Raw genomic sequence first — 17,411 nt, 5'->3', positions numbered from 1 at the left:
CTGAGCAGCTGCAGTGATCGCCAACACATGATACCCCTGATCTCTGGACCGGCTCGGGCAAATGAAGTACTGCTCGAGCACTACTTCGTTCGCCTTGCGTTCACAACGACCGTGATTCCAGAGCCAGAGGATATTCCCGCCTTATGTGACCGCTAATTCATAAGTAGTATAGAAATAGAAGACACCACACAACATAAATTAAAAAAAAAGAATTTTAATTAGGAAAAGATTTTTGTAAAATGTTCTAGTCTTTGTTTTTTTTTTCTTTTGGGAGTGCCAGGGCCCCTTGGACTCCTTCTTGGGTGCGCCAATGACCTTGAAGTTCTGCCCAAGCTGAGAGAATCAGTGAGGAAGAAGAGACCCGATCTGTGGAAGAACAACGCTTGGGTTTTCCATCAGGACAACGCTTCAGCCCACAGTGCACTGCCTGTAAAGCAGTATCTGGCTGATGAGAAGATCCCAGTGTTGGAATATCCAACTTACTCGCTGGACGTAGCTCCATGCGACTTTTTCTTTTTCCCAAAGTTGAATTCCGCATTGAAATGCACCCATTTTCAGTCAGTGGATGAGGTAAAGGAGAAAACGGCAGAGCTGCTGAAGCAGATAACAGCTGATGACTTACAGCACTGCTTCCAACAATGGAAAATTCATATTCAACTGTGTATAGATAGAGGAGGGGAGTATGCTGAAGGGGATAACAAGTAAGTTGTACAATTGTAATAATAAACCACATTTTTGCAACAAGTCTCGTTTTTAATAGTCACACCTCGTATTCCCCCTTTTCTTCAGCGCATTCGGAGTAATTGTTTGGGTCAGAGCAGCGGAAGAAATAATCATTCCATGGAAAGGAAGAGTAAAGTCATACCAGAGGTCATCCCACTTTCCATCTCTGTTGTGCAAAAGGACAAGAGGTCGGGAGTGGCTGGAGGAAGGGCGTTCTGTTGTCGAGAATACTTGCACAAGGTTGTGATCTGAGTTTCTCAGACGGAGATGTATCTGGACGGACAACTGTTTAAAAGTAGCTCGAGTATTCGGAGAGTGAGAAGCATAAATAAGCGTTCAGATATTGAGATGTGCAGTTTGTGATAGGTGAGAACAACAGTGTGATCTGAATTACAGAGAGAAGAGACAACCTCTACCGTGGACGGAAAGCTGATTGAAAAGAGTATTAGGAGATCTAAGTGGGTTATCGAGAATGCGGGTGAGTAGATGCACGGTTTGCTTTGGATCAATGCTCATAGCAAAGACTTTCGCATCCCACTTCCTTCTCACCCTCACTATCCTCTTTCATTGTTGAACCTAAGTATCTAAAGTCACTGACCTTCCCGATGACATTTCCAGTTCCAGATCTGTCTCCTGGCTGCCATCCACTTTGCAACACATATACTCGGTGTTAGTTCTGCTCTGTCTCATACCTCTCTTTTCCAGTACTTTCCTTAAACTTTCCAGTTTGGCTGCCACTTCTTATCTTGATTCTGCACACAGAACGATATCATCTGCATAGAATATAGTCCAAGGCGTGTCTTCTCTCACTTCCTCCGTCACCATCTCTATCACAATATTAAACAGGAACGGACTTAATGCAGACCCATGATGCAAGCCAACTGTCACTGGAAAACTTTCTGTTACTCCCAGGCAGGTTCGAACACTTGTGTTCACCTTTCTATACATCTCCTGCACCAACCTGGCATATTTCTCGGGTACCTTCTTCTCCCTCAGACACCTCCAGACTTCTTGTCTTGGCACTCTATCGTACGCTTTCTCCAGATCAATAAATACCAGATGTAGCTCCCGTTGCTTCTCTCGAAGCTTTTCCATCATCTGTCGTACCTCAAAGATAGCATCTGTGGCCGATCGACCGAGCATGAAGCCAAATTGTTCCTTTGCAATCTTTACCTCCTTCCTGTCTTCCATCAAGAACCCTTTCTAGGATTTTCATTGTGTGGGACATCAACTTTATTCCTCTGTAATTCTTACAGTCTTGTGCATCCCCTTTACACTTGTTGATGGGGGACAAGAGTACTTTTCCTCCATTCCTCGGTTATATTTTCCTGTTGGCAAACTTTCATGAACAGGTCCCACAGCAGATCAATTCCTTCTTTCCCCAGAGCCTTCGATGCCTCCATTGGAATCCTGTCTGGACCCACCGATTTTATTCTTCTTCCTCTTCATTGGCTACTTCACTTCTACTCTACTGATGTTCTGCACCATCCCCTCAGAAGGCTGCCCATCTTCTCTGTGAGTCCTCGCATTTTCCTCATTCAACAGTCCCTCAAATTATATTCTCCAGCTGTTTCTTATGTCGACATCCCTCCATAATATTCTTCCTTCAGCGTCTTTGATCTGCCTCACATGTACTATGTCCTTTGAAACCTTATTTCTACATTTTGCCAATCGATAAATCTTTCTCTGTCCTTCCTTTGTTTCTAATTGATCATAATGGTCCTGATATGCCATGGCCTTCGCCTGTGCAACAACTCTCTTAGCTTCTCGCTTTTTCTCTCTGTCCTCTTCCACTCTTGACACGTCCCACCTCTGATTTTCCTTCCTCTTAGCCGTTACTGCTTCTTGTACATTATTCCACCACCAACCCTCCTTCTGCACTCTAATCTGTCCGGATGTTTCACCAAGCACCTCAATTGCGCAGCTTAGAATTACTTTTGAATCATGTCTCCACCAGTCTTGTACACTTTCTAGTCCATCCGAAATCCTCTCTAACACCTTCTCCCTAAAAACGGTTCCTCACACCCTCTTCTTTTAATCGAAACCACTTAATTTTCTATTTTACACAATTTTGTATGACAATTTCCCATACTTTAGGAATAGTAAGAACGTCGTTGCGGTTGAAATTTGGTCTGTGTAGTAGGGCTTCAGCACTTTCTTTATATAAACGTTCATGTTTATATAAAGATCTATGTGAAAGTTTCGACTTTTCCCAATGGATTCTGTGGTCAGGGGTGGGTCAGTAGTGTCTGGCGCCTGTGTGCCAAACTTTAGTTTACGCCCCTATAACCCTAACCCCTTAAAAAAAAAACACTTTATAAAAACGTTATTTTTAATATTTGATGTCATAAAGTGAGTATTTCATTTTGAATTTTCTCTCCTAAATAGGAGGGCATATTTTTAAAGTCAGGATCATTAGCTACACGTCGCTGTGTTCCAATATATAAAAGGATCAAACTTTTCTAACATCTCAATGCATTTTAAAAAATTGCCGTTGTTGCGATCGTAAAGTTTATTACTTTTACCACGAAGAGCTAGATTTTGTTTGCCTAAAAACTGTACTACAAAAATTATTCTTTTTATAACTTCATACCAACGTTTCCTTTCATTATCTAAAAAGTTTTGTTGCAAATGATCAACACAAGTTTTATTTTTTAGGGATGTAATTAATTCTGTCCATTTTTTGTAATTGTTCAAATGATTTCAATTTTTCTCATGACGATTCAGATACATTGCAAGATGTTGCCTATATAAAGTTAAAAACTACAGCAGATTTTCTTATATATGTTTAGAGCAAATGCGAGTGTGAACAAGATTAAACAAATTCAGACGCGCGTCATCCTGTAAACAGTAAACTCACGTAAGTTTTTACTTGTTTAAGCTAAACTACTTTTCAGAACTAGGATCAGAATAAAATAAGATCTTAAGGAATAATAACAAATAAGTGATTATAAATAATTTGCTTAAGACAGATATATAAAATAAAATATAATTAAAATTTAAACAAAAATGTAATATATTTTGATATAATTAAAGAATAATATTTTTTTAAGTATTTCCTCCACGCCTGAAATCTTTTCTGAGGTTTGAAAAGTCGAATGTGGTCTTGATGTTCCGAGATGCGTTTCTGAACAGACCTACCTGTCTGTCCAAAGTAAGACAAATTGCAGGAGCATGGGATCTCATAAAAGCCAGATAACATCAGAGGTAAGAGTTTGTCCTTAGGAGAAGGTAACAAGTTATAGATCTGGTTGATGGGATCGTAAGTAATGCAAAATTGTATTTCTTCATAATTTTTGAAAGACGTTCTGAGATGCCTTTGACATAAGGAATGAGAATCCTATGGACTTCTTCTTGTCTAGGTTGATGTGTGGGGAAGTGACTGGTGATTTTTTGAGTTGTTTTAAGATTATATCCATTTAGTATGGCCGTATTTTTGATTATTTCTAGTTCTTGGTTTAGAGATACTTCAGAGTAGAATTTGTGTGCTCTGGTAACTAGTGATTTAATGATGCCAAATTTCTGAGATGGATGAGCGGAAGAATTGTGAATGTAGCGACCTGAAAATGTAGGCTTGCGATAGACAGACGTGGCGATGGAACCATTTTCTTTTCTTTGAATGTGTAAATTCAGAAAGGAGATACCCTGTGGAGATTCTTTTTCTAGCATAAAGTTGATGCGAGGGTGAAGGAGGTTTATTTTATCTAGAAACAGTTGTAATTCATGTTCGGGATGATTCCAGATTACAAAGCCGTCGCCGACATATCGTAGCCAAATTTTTAGTTTGGGTTCAAAAGTGAAAATTTTTTCTTCCAGATGTTCTAGAAACAGATTTACTAAGTTTGGTGATAAAGGAGACCCCATTGCTGTTCCTTCTTCTTGCTTGTAAATTTTACCTTTTCAAGTGAAGTAACCTGATGTAATAACAAATTTGAATAATTCAACTATATCAGACGGAAATTTTTGAGTTAATAATTCTACTGGTTTTTTATGGGGAATGTTAGTGAAGAGGGAGACAATGTCGAAGCTAATTAACAAGTCTGATTTTAACAGTTGAATGTCTTATTTTTGCGTGAAACTCTGTGGAATGTTTGATTTAAGAGGCTGAGTGGCCTATGTGAAGACGGAGAAGGTTGGATAAGAATCTCGATAACTTGTATCTACGACTGGTCTGAGTGGAACATTAACCTTGTGAAGCTTAGGTAAGCCATAAATTCTAGGAGGTCTAGCATGGTATGTCTTGAGTTTTTTTAATTGTTTCTTCATCTAAGGAGGAGGTTTCATCAAGTAACTTATTTAATTTCCTGAGTTGACGTTTTGTAGGATCATAATCCAGTTTGGCGTAAGTATTACGATCTCGGGATAGTAAATTCATTTTTTGGTCATATGAATTGGTATCAAGAACTACAGTGGTATTTCCTTTGTCAGCCCTGGTAATGATTATGTTTTAATTACGTTTTAAGGAGGGGTAAGAGCTTTCAATTCTGATGGTGGGATATTTAAGTCCAAAGGTTTAGCATCATACATTCTTTTTGCTAACCCGAAACGAAGTCTATTGTTCTATCAATACTGGAAAGATGGCAGGTGTTATGTATGAAATCTAAATATGGGAAACATTTAGGTGAAATCGAAATTTATGACCTCTTGCTAGGACATTTAATTCGTCTGTTGTTAGTGGACGGTTAGATAAGTTGACTACCCAGTTTTCCGTCGGTAATTTGTTAGTGATCTTCTTAGATCTATTTAGCAAGTTAAGGTATTTATTATGTAGATTAATATTGCTTTTATCCCCGAATTTTTTGAGACACTTATAATCAATTCTAGCAGATCTTAATTTAACGTATTTGATAATTCTGCTTCTAGTTCCGTAATTTTTTAATTATTTGTTGCCAATTCATGCTTAGAAACTCGTAACTGATTAAGTAGTAAGGAATGGCTGGCTTTCTGATAGATTTTATGGGCACCTGGAGATTTGATGACTTCTTTTAATTTTGCAAAAGTTGGAATGAGTTTATCGCGTCTGCACTTTTTTGAAAAAGAGATTCTAGCACGTAGCTCACTCTGTTTTAATTGACGTTTGCCTAGTAAGTCGGTCTTCTGTGCTGCCAGTTCCCCGTGAAGGAATAAGACATTTTTATACAATGAAACCTGTGGTGAATTCATCACTAAAAACACACTTAATAACCACAGTGATGAGTTTTAATACGTAAATATTTCATTCCAAGTATCTTCGGATATCCTTAGTACAGTAATTCAAACAATACTTGGAATAACATAGTTAGGGCGCATGATTACAATGGAATCTCAATATGCGTGCAGTAACGTGTTATAGAAGTAAATTAAAATATAACTGAACAAAAAAAAAAAAATTAAAAAAAACATAGAGACTATTTTACACAATTTTGTATGACAATTTTTTGTTCAGTTATATTTAAAATAAAAAAATCAGCTAACGCCTTTTCATTCCCGTATACAGGGAGTAGGGGAGGCCGTTTAGCCCTATCTAATTTTTGGAGACTGAGTGGGCAGTTCAATCTCCACTGGTACCCAATCAGACATAGCTAGCCCAAGGCTGTCACTAATTAAGCGGATGACAATTGCTATGCATGTGTATGAAATCACAGTGCTGCAGCGAGGATCTGGAAGCTGCGACAACCGAGCAAGCCAAGGTAGCTTTGACTAGACGAGCAAGCATCGGCCTTCGATACACAACGCAAAGAATTATTTTTGCTGCGCTAGCTTAAGACGTCTTCTATCTACAAAAATAAAAGGCCTAAATGGAATGCTTATAAATGCATGCATTTATTAACAAATAAATACTACTTCTTTCTCAAGTAATGAGTTTGCGCAGAAAGCATAGCGAACTCGCCTTCTCGGGAAACTCGTGGCAAAGGTGGTATGAGTTCACATCATTTGCCTTAGTATTCAATAATGCAGAACACATCTCCTTGCGGACATGTATAATGCTATGCGTTATGGGAAGGGTCACTACTACCCAGACTGGTTTCGGATACTAAGGCAAGTGATGAGAAGTTATATCACCTTTGCCACGAGTTGCCCCAGTCCTGAAAGATACTTCAAGCGCAAACTTTGTTTGCTTACACTTGGTTAATGGATTAAACCAAGTATATAATTTCTTGGTATCTTTAATTTATAATATAACCAAATGGAAAAACTTTCAACTACAGGAAAGACAATTAACACTGATCAGCATTATAAAAAACAGGCTCATAATCCGGTATTTCTAGGAGCTGAAGTTTATGTTCCAATGGTATATGTTGCATCATTAGACTGGTATTGTTCGATGAAATCCAGAATTACTCTGCAGTTTCCTAATCGTGACATAAAATGCAACTGCGTCTGTGGAAGAAAGCGACAACGACTCGGACATGTGGTTTCTGTTGCTACACACACACATTCTATTGCTATGTGTGCATAAGTGAGTGAGAAACGTTCCTGTCAGATTCCGGTTGCATGTCTTCTATTGTGAACTGGTGAAAAATGTTTCAAGGATTGTTGTGTTGAAATAATCGAATTACAGGAATTTGGAAATCGTAAACACTTTTCAACATAAATTTCGAATTTTTGTCATGTGATAAAAATTCGAAAATTCTTTTTTTTTTTTTTTTTTTTTTTTTTTTTTTTTTTTTTAACAGGGCTTTTAGTTACAATCTTAGCAGCGTCAAAGGTCATGCAGCCCCTTTATCCGCTGGGGATACGTATCAAAACACCCCGCGGATAGTACTGAACCCTACATACATACCTATGATAGGGTTTAATTTATAAATCAGGCACAGTAAGAGATTAACGACGATAATTAATAATAAAATAGAACAATTATAACAATATACTATAATAAAAGTTATCTGAATTTGAATGGAATCTTAGCAACCTCAGAAAACTTTCATTATTATTATTATTTATTTATTTTATGAAGTCGAACTTTCACCTTTTTCACTTTAGACTTCTCTTTGGCATATCCAATTGCCAGCATCACTACTCTTACACATTGACTCCATTATTAAGTAAAATAATGTTACTTCAACAAAAGCATTGCGATACCACGACAGTCAAACTGATAACTGAGAACTACTCAGGACGGTTTAAAACTTATGAATTCTCTATAACAAAAAAAGCCATACTTCATTTCGGCGATGCAAATTTATATCGGCAAAGTGGATATTAAAGGCCTAACATGGTCCAACAGAAGGTTCTACTAAGGTAGAAGTGGAAGAATTCTTTGAGGCATTAGAGAAAGTAACTAATATGCACTCGGAATACTCTATAGCTCTCTGGAATCACGGCCGCTGTGAACACAAGGCGAACGAAGTAGTGCTCGAGCGGCCCGAGCTCTACTTCGTTTGCCCGAGTCGGTTCAGAGGAGATCACGGGTGTCATGTATTTGTGATTATTGAAGATGCTCAATCGTAGGTCTTATGTTAACTACATATGAATCACATTATGATTGAAAGTGCTATTAAATCTGATATCAACATGGGAGATTTTAATGTCAACTCTTTCCTTTATGCGGATGATGTTTTACTTTTAAATAAATCCGGTACAAGTCTGAAAGATTCCCTGACTAAATTGAATAACTGTTGTAACAGATATGATATGAGCTCAGCAGTAACAAGACAATGATAAAAAAGGCAGAAACCTCGAAAATATCACATTGAGAACCGATAGCAGTAAAACATTTCATCTACTTAGTCACGATTTTTAGTGAAGATGGTAAATTAAATATGGAAATAGACAACAGAATCAACAAAGCTGGTATGGAAGGAAGTCAACTGAATAAATTTATATGGAATAAGAAGGAAATTACTCAAAATACTAAATGAATACAAGGTGTTCACGTTAATTTTAGCTTATGGATAAATGTGATCTCTGAGAGCCAGGTTAGAAATAAAACACTTGACTATAGACTAAAGTCATTGGAAGGCTTTGGTAAGTACATAGAAAATGAATATCAAGAAGGTGGCACAATATTCTGGAAGTTGTTGAAGAAACTCAGAAATGGAGGAAAGAGTGCTGTAAAAGAATTCGAGATGATAAAGGTGACATGAAAACTGGAGAAAATATATCCTTGAAGTATGGAGTAATTACTTCGAAAAATTGCTAAATGAAACACGCAGTGATGACAGCACAGTGGTAAAAAAAACACTGAGCAGACATGCAGTCAGGAATACATATCGATACTTGAAGTAGAAAAAGCCATCAAAAGCCTGAAGTGGAAAGCTTGCAGAATTTGTTCATATTCGACCAGAAATGAGCAAGTATGAATAGTTCAGAAAGCATGGACAGAGGGACGAATTCCAGATGATTGAACTCATAGTACCCATATATATATATATATATGTTAAAGATACCAAGCTATTTTAAACCTAGTTTTACTCAATTTCCCAAGTAAGCAGACAAATGAGTCAAGTTTGCGCCTGCATGTAATGCAAGTCTGGTTGACCCTGCAGGTAGTGCAAGACCAAGTTAACTCATGGCAAAAGTAGAATAAGCTCTGATCACTAATCTTAATATTTACCCATAATGCAAAGCACATCTCCTGGAGTAGATGTATGATGCTTTGTATTAAAGGCAAGGGGCCACTACCAGACTGGTTTCGACCTTTATTTAAGTCTCATCAGTGGGAGCCAGGCTAGAAATATCAAGATTTTAGTAATACAGAGCTCGTAAGTATTTTACTTGAACAAGTTACCATAAGGTGTTTTAACCTTATTAAAAATCTCAGGAGGAGATATAAATGTAGAGTGTATTTTACCTTGGGTATAAAAAATGTTAAAGATACCAAGCTATTTTAAACCTAGTTTTACTCCATTTCCCAAGTAAGCAAACAGACAAATAAGTCAAGTTTGTGCCCGCATGTAATGCAAGTCTAGCTGACCCTGCAGGTAGTGCAAGACCAAGGTAACTCATGGTTATTATACCCAAGGTAAAACTAAACTGCGCATTGTAGAAATCTGCATCTTCAGCAGCATGCTCTATGGTTCGAAGCCTGGGTACTCCTGAGAGAATCTGAAAGGAGGATATTGGCATTTGAGAGGAAGTGCTATAGAAAGATCTTGAGAATAAGCTGGATACAGAAAGTGAACAATGAGGAAATCTACAGATGAATACACCCAAAAGAAAACCTGATCCAGAAAATAATAAAAAGGAAACTACATCTATTTGGCCATATGTGTAGAATGAATGAATGAATGATGAGAGAAAACTAAAAACGTTGCTGTTTGGAATAATCGAAAGAAAGAACAAAAGAGGAAGACCAAACAGAGAATGGGGCGATGAAATCGTCAAATGGCGGGGAAACTCTATACACAAAGTGAGCCATCTTGCACAAAATAAAATGCCATGGAAAAATCATATCAAGATGGCAGCAGACACCTACGGGCATTGGACCGATGGATGTTGATGATGATGAAGAGAGAAATTAGTCAAAACACTAAATTAGTTGTACAGAAGACAGTGTTCAAGTCAATTTTAACTTATGGATCTGAGAGCTGGGTTAGAAATAAAACACTTGATCAAAGACTAGAGACCGCAGATATGCGAGTCCTGAGAAAAATTAGGAGTGAACAGATGGCATCTGTGGCAATATCATATTAAAAATGAGGATATTAGGAAAGAACTTATTGTTAGCATCCAGGAATGTAATGTGTTAGCAGAGCTAATATCAGTGGTATGGTCCTTAAACAGAATGGGAGAGGAAAGATTAGCAAAAACAAATGTTCTCTGCCAGGTTGGCAGGAAAAAGAACCAGAGGAAGACCAAGATATAGGTGGATACAGTAAAAAAGTGCCTTAGGAGGCAGAAATATAAGCTCTGATAACGTTGGAGTAACAGATTGGAGGAAGAATTGTAGATAGTACTACAATTCCTGTACACCTCTTGAGGGGGTACGTGTCAGGAATTTGATATTTTCAGACCGTGGTTGACAAAAGGGGGGACTATGGTATTAGGGAGTCTTTGTTTCCTTATACTTTAGCAATAATTATTAAAGCATCACGCTTAATGTTCATGTGTAATTAATATCAGCGAGTGTGCTGAAGTTTTAAAATTCCTTACGAGTTATTCCTTGCACAAAATGAATTCATGGCTGAGGGAGAACTTATAAAAAAAAACAAGAAATTAATTGCAGAATCAAAAACTCTTTTGTGATATTCCTGTACAATTGCAAACTTGAAAAAGCTTTTCAAGTATCAAAAGTGTTGATGAAAATATGTAATCAACACATTTTATATTTCTTTGTAATGCAATTACGGCATTAAAAGGCATTTTTGTGACCTGTTAGCACCTTCCGAAAAATCACATGCCAATAATTTTTTGGCAAACTTATTCTGTCGGTCAGGTTTACTTTTTTTTTTTTTTAAATAACAATCAACTTTATTGATCTTAGATAGAGCTTAAATATACTACTACTACTATTTTACAAATGCACTGATTACTTATTAACATGAGTAGCAGGGACAGCGTACTAGGATGTGCAATAATATTTGCTTTGATGTAGTTGCATTTTAAGATTAACAATGGAAATTATACAACTAATATTTACATATTAAAAGTAAAATTTTTCTTTTTAATGGTTGAAAATATGCTATCATACATTTTACTATTTACATATATACAACTAACGTGTTATAGCATCTGATTAATAAAAACATACATTCTCTATTTGGATAAATCTACTAGCCACAGTAGTAATATTAATCATTTATTATTAGAGTAAGAAAGAGAAAGAAAATTATATTTATGAGCTATTGGGGCAAATGGGGAATTAATATGTTGTTCGATGTTCTACGTATGTTATTCAGTTCATTGCAGATTTTAATTATCTCTGTGTATAATTGCAATAGTATAACATTGAAACCATAGCCAATATCGCGACAGAAGAACCAATAAACAATAAGAAATCATTGCTTCAGATAAGGTTTAACAGAAGTTTTGACGATCATTCAATTTCATCACATCTCAGATAAGATAATAATAATGAGTGAAATTGATCCCGACGATCTCATAGTCACTTAAAAGGAAACAGGGATTGAACCTATTGAAAAAGTTCGAACTTGATTGGCCTGGTTTCCTAAATTTATATCACATGACAGGAGATGCCGTGGAGGGTGAGGATAAGTTAGATTTGGTGGTGTCCGCACCCATGGATTATGGAGAGGTTCATGTACGCAAGACGCGTAAAATAACAAGAGAACCGCATAGGAACGACCGTCCCATTGCTGACTCCTCTACCTCTCCCAAAGAGAAGGTACCTCCGATTGCCCGTAAGAAACACAGATGAACGACTCTAAGGTCCAACATGTCAGATATTCAAATAACATACGCTGGGGCTAAAAATGAGGATGATTGCATAAAGATCCAACCCGCCTCAGTGGATGATTACCGAAGATTGACTAAGGCGATGGATGACCAGGGTATGCAATACCACACATTCTCCCTCAGCTCTGAGGTAAATCTATAGGTGGTGCTCTCAAGTGTGTCAGAAGACATCGCCACAGAAAAGATAGCAGGTCGCTGCTACCAAGATTTACCTCCGGTTAAAGTCAGAATGCTAAGAGTTTGATGCCACTAGTCCTTGTAGAGATCCTCAATTCCTACAAAAACATGATTTAACTTTGATCTGTGGGCTCAGGATCCCTCCTGAACATTTAAGGAAAAAGGCTTCATCTGGGCAGTGTCACAGATGTTAGAAATACAGACGTGCGCAAAAGCTATGTAGAGCCAAATATTTAAAATGTGGTGAGGGCCACCCCACTAATACTTGTGCCAAGCCAAAAATCACCCCGGTTAAATATGTTTGGCCAGGGCGATTTTCGAACTGCAATGGCCCACATCCGGCCAATTATAGCGGTTGTATTTATTGTCCAAAAAACAAAAGATTAGATACTAATAAACAGTCTACCTCTTTCATTTGCATGCAGTCATCGGAAGCATTGGTTCCTCAGTCTTTCAAAAGTCCAGCTTAGGAAGGAAGAATACTGGTTGCTGCAGACTGAGGTCTTTAAGCGAGTGAATACTCAACGTCAGGGAAGGACATTATGCTGATGTGGCAAGCCCGAAAAAGATACAACAAAATCAGGATCAATCACATCCAACCCTAACAGTAATCATTAGCTTCTCTTGCAAATATGCTTCAAGACTTTAGTAAATCCAACACATCATTAAATTCTACAAAAAGATTCTTGCATGAAACAGTCCATTCTAACAGCACTCACCGATGATCAGAAATTTGCAGATATCACCGATATTATTTTAATAAACGAAACTCATCTAAGACTGACAGATAATCTAAAGCTGAAAGGATACTAGCTCCACAGAAACGACAGGCTAGACTGCAGAGGCAGTGGCAAGCCATCTTCATTAAAAATTACATTCAACACCATTCATTAACCAACCCTCCAACCACTAATCTTGAGATCACAGGCATAGAAATTCACACCGATACAACTGGAAAACTAAAACTCTACGCTGCCTACAACTCACCAACAAGAACTCTGCTAATTTCTGACTTCGATGCCATCCTTGGCGTCAGATCCCATCATTATCGCTGGGGATCTAAACTCCAAAGATCCATCATGGAATAGTAGAACTACCAATAAAAATGGCCGCAGCCTTTTCAGTTATTCAATAACTGAAAAGGATGGGGTTATGATCTGATGATAGTTCATTTAATGTCCTGATGTCAGCAGTGCTAGGACTGTAATGATTTGGTCCAGTGGAACCTGTCGCAACAGTGTAGCTAAGTCCACACTGGGTTTCTTGGGGATTGAGGAAGTTGTGGAGAGGATTCATAGGAGAGTGACCAAGATGGTAAGTGCCCTCTAGAATGTTCCCTATGAGGATAGATTGAAGGTGTGTGGATTGCAGAAGTTGGTTGAAAGGAGAAAACGAGGTGATATGATAGAAACATGTATGTTGCTTAAAGGATTTTATAGGATAGATGCAGGAGAAATGTTGCAGCACTTGGCTAGATGGACCAGAACAAGGGGTCATTCCTGGAAGATGAATAAAGTTGTGGTCAGTAGAAAGTGTGAGGAGTAGATTTTTTGCTTGAAGAGTTGTGAATGAGTGGAATGGGTTGCCAGTCAGTTGTGAGTGCTTTGTCTGTTAATGGATTCAAGGAGAGGTATGATAGATTGTGCACATAGATAGTCTCCCGCGATGAGAGTCTGGACTCCATGGAGGTGCCTGTATAATAATAACATACTATAAAAAACTAATTATTGTAAATATACATATAAATAAAATATAGTAATAACATGGAAAATTCTTCCACTTCCTTGGTAGAACCTTCCGTGGAACTACAGGAACAAATGTCGTATTCTCCATTTCCCACAACACAACTTGAAATCCTGCCATTCATCTTTATATTTAGTATTAAATGCTACAGCTACTTTTCTCATTTTATATTTATTATTTAGTAGAATCTGATCTGTTTTCATCAACTTGGTAACACTGATTATACTGAAATACTTTTCTAGTTCTGCTCAGTGATACTTAATACCCTGATGGTGCTTATCTTGAATTCTGCAGTTGTCTTTGAATGTGTCCAAAATAGCCTACTTGATTTTCATTTTGGTACTCCTCATGAAAATAGCAACATTTCACCATTGTTTAGTTTTTTGTGTAAGCAATGCAAAATGCAATTTGATCAGTTAAATCCCAAACTGCCATTCCATCCTCATTTGTTCAGTATCCAGGTGAATGCCAATTTACATGGTACACTGTGTGAATATGGAAGACTGAACATCAGTTCAGAAGTCCCAGTAGGAAAATGACTGCAGGATAGGGGGCTTAAATCCCATGGAGATATCAACACTTCTCTCAACCATATGTCTGAGAGGTGGGGGAAAAAAAAAAGATTCTTGTCAAGAAGAATCGACAATGGTGTTACCAATGGAATATAAGAAAAAACTGCATGTGGGTTAACTTCCAAGATGGAGGATAGATTAATAAGGAGCGTGCAAATTGTAGCAATGAGTAAGCATTAACTTAACAAAAAAAATGCCAAATTATATTGAAATTAAAAAATGAGACTGGACAATGAGACTTATTTGTGCCTATGGTCCCACAGAAAGTTCTACTAAGGTAGAAGTGGAGGAATTTTTTGAGGCTCTAGAGAAAGCTACTGACACAATGAAAAAGGAAAAGTTGGTCCTTGTTGGGGATCTAAATAGCAGAGTAGGAAGTCATTATTAGACATACAAAAATGTTTTGGGAAAATTTGGAGAAAAGAGCAAAGCTAATAATAATGGCAAATACATGTTGGATTTCTGCTCAGGACATGGACTGGTTATTACTAACACCATGTTCTGACATAAAAATGTGCACAAATTCACATGGAGAGAAGAGGCTAGGAATAAGAAAAGTCTCATTGACTATGTTATTGTTGATAGTGATGTTTTCTCTCTGGTGCAGGACACCAGTGTACAGAGGATTTGAAATTGGAAGTGATCACTAATTAGTCTTGAGCAAGATAAAATTGAATTTCATATTGAAAAGAATAACATGTCAGAAAGTTTTAAAACGAATAAAAGTTGAGCAGCTCTCAGATGTGAACTGTAGACTAAAATACACAAAGATTATTGAAGAAAAAATGAAAGAGTTTGAGAACAGGAATCAAACCTTGGAGATTCAGTGGCAAACTCTGAAGAAAACATTGATTCTGCCAGAGAGGCATGTGGTGAGGTTGTCTTCAAGAATAAAAAAATCAGAACTCCCTGGTGGACACAGGAAGTTAAAGAGGCAGTGAAGGAAAAGAAGAAAGCATATCAAAAGTTCCTGTCTTTTGCTCTTAGAGAATATAGAGACAAATGCAAAAATGCTAAACACTGTGTAAAACTAGCTAAACAAAAGTCATGGGAGGACTTTGGCAAGAATATAGAAAATAAATATCAAGAAGGTGGCAAAATATTCTGGAGGTTGTTGAAGAAGCTTAGGAATGGAGTAAAGAGTGCTGTAAAAGGAATTAGAGATGATAAATGTGACATGAAAACGGGAGAAAAAGATATCCTTGAAGTATGGAGTAATTACTTTGAAAAACTGCTAAATGAAACAAGCAGAGATGTCAGCACAGTGGTAAAAAACACTGCCCAGGCATGCAGTCATGAATACATATCCATACTTAAAGTAGAAAAAGCCATCAAAGGCTTGAAATGTGGAAAGGCAGCAGGAGTAGATGATATTCGACCAGAAATGCTAAAGTATGGTGGTATAAGTCTTACAGTGGCTGCACTGCATAGTTCAGAAAGCCTGAACAGAGGGGCAAATTCCCGATGATTGGAGTAGAGCTCTCATAGTACTCATATATAAAAAGGGAAATAAAACTGAATGTGAGAATTACAGAGGTATTTCAGGTGATGAAATTCTTGTGCCACCTAAAGACATTCACAAAATCAATGTAGCATGGTGGGATTTGAACCCACAGTCTGCTAGTTAGAGAGTGGATACTATGCCGGCTGCTGGCAATTATGTAACATCACTCAAGTGGTATAAAATGGAATACAGCATCCCTCAATTAATGCGCCTCTAAAGCTCGATCAGTGTGCCTGTATATATCTTAAAAATAAATGTTACAGATTTTAAAAATTTTCTATCTATACATTTTTATGGCTTACTATTTTAAAAAAATCACTCACCAGGATGAAATAATTTAGTTACTGATTTAAAACATTGTACAAAGTTATTTTTTAATTGCATACAGTACTACATTATTTCCATGTGAACTATGTTACAAATGTATGCCAAAATGTATGTTATCTTCTAATTACATAACATTTTGATGATCACATCTCATCCCTCCTTTGCTTTTCCTTAATTTTTTATTTTAAAGGATTTTCCCAACCTTTCATCATGAGTAAAAGAATTCGTGAGCAAAAAAGTGGAAGTGTGAAAAAGATTCTAAAAGTAATCTCATTGGAAAAATACCTTGAAATAATAAAGAAAAATGAACAAGGTGAGTCCAGAGAAAAGATAGGATAAGAACAAAAAATGGGTGAATCAATTATAAGAGCAATTTTAAGCAAAGCTGCTTGAAATTCATTATGCATGCACTCAAAATCAAAGTATTATGATTGAATTAGAGACTTCTTTCTACATTGAACAAAGACTGTAACCAAAAACAAATCCCGCTAAGCACTAACGTTATTAAATCAAAAGCATTAAGTCTCTTTGCAATCTTGAAAGAAAGGATTATCAATGACGGGGAAAAAAAAAGAATTCTGTACTAGTGCTGAGTAGTCAGCACTAGTGCAGTGATTAGAACATATATAATGTTCTAATCACAGGTGAAGCTGTAAGTGCAGATAAGGAAGTGGCTGCAAATTATCCAAAGATTATTATTTCACACCTCCAGGGAGTCAGTCCAAAGGCTCATCGAGGGAGGGCACCTACTCTACAACTCTCAGTTTCCACCACTCAATCCACCAACTGACTGTAACTACACCAACGCCATCTACCGCTGACCACCACCACCACTCCCAAAGACAATCACAAACATCCATGCCTACAGCCTTTGGACTGGAGAGTGAATACACTAACCACTCGGCAAACCAGGAGGCTTGCAAGATTTTGAAGAAAATTGTGGAAGAAGGGGGCTATTGTGACCAACAAATATTTAATGTCAATGAAACCGGCCTTTTTTGGAAGCAAATGCCTTCCAAGACTTTTCT

This window comes from Typopeltis vanoorti, chromosome 2 (genome assembly GCF_054136105.1).
Source record: "Typopeltis vanoorti isolate ZY-2024b chromosome 2, IOZ_Tvanoo_1.0, whole genome shotgun sequence".
Taxonomy (NCBI): Eukaryota; Metazoa; Arthropoda; class Arachnida; order Uropygi; family Thelyphonidae; genus Typopeltis; species Typopeltis vanoorti.
Note: the sequence above shows the minus strand (reverse complement) of the source record.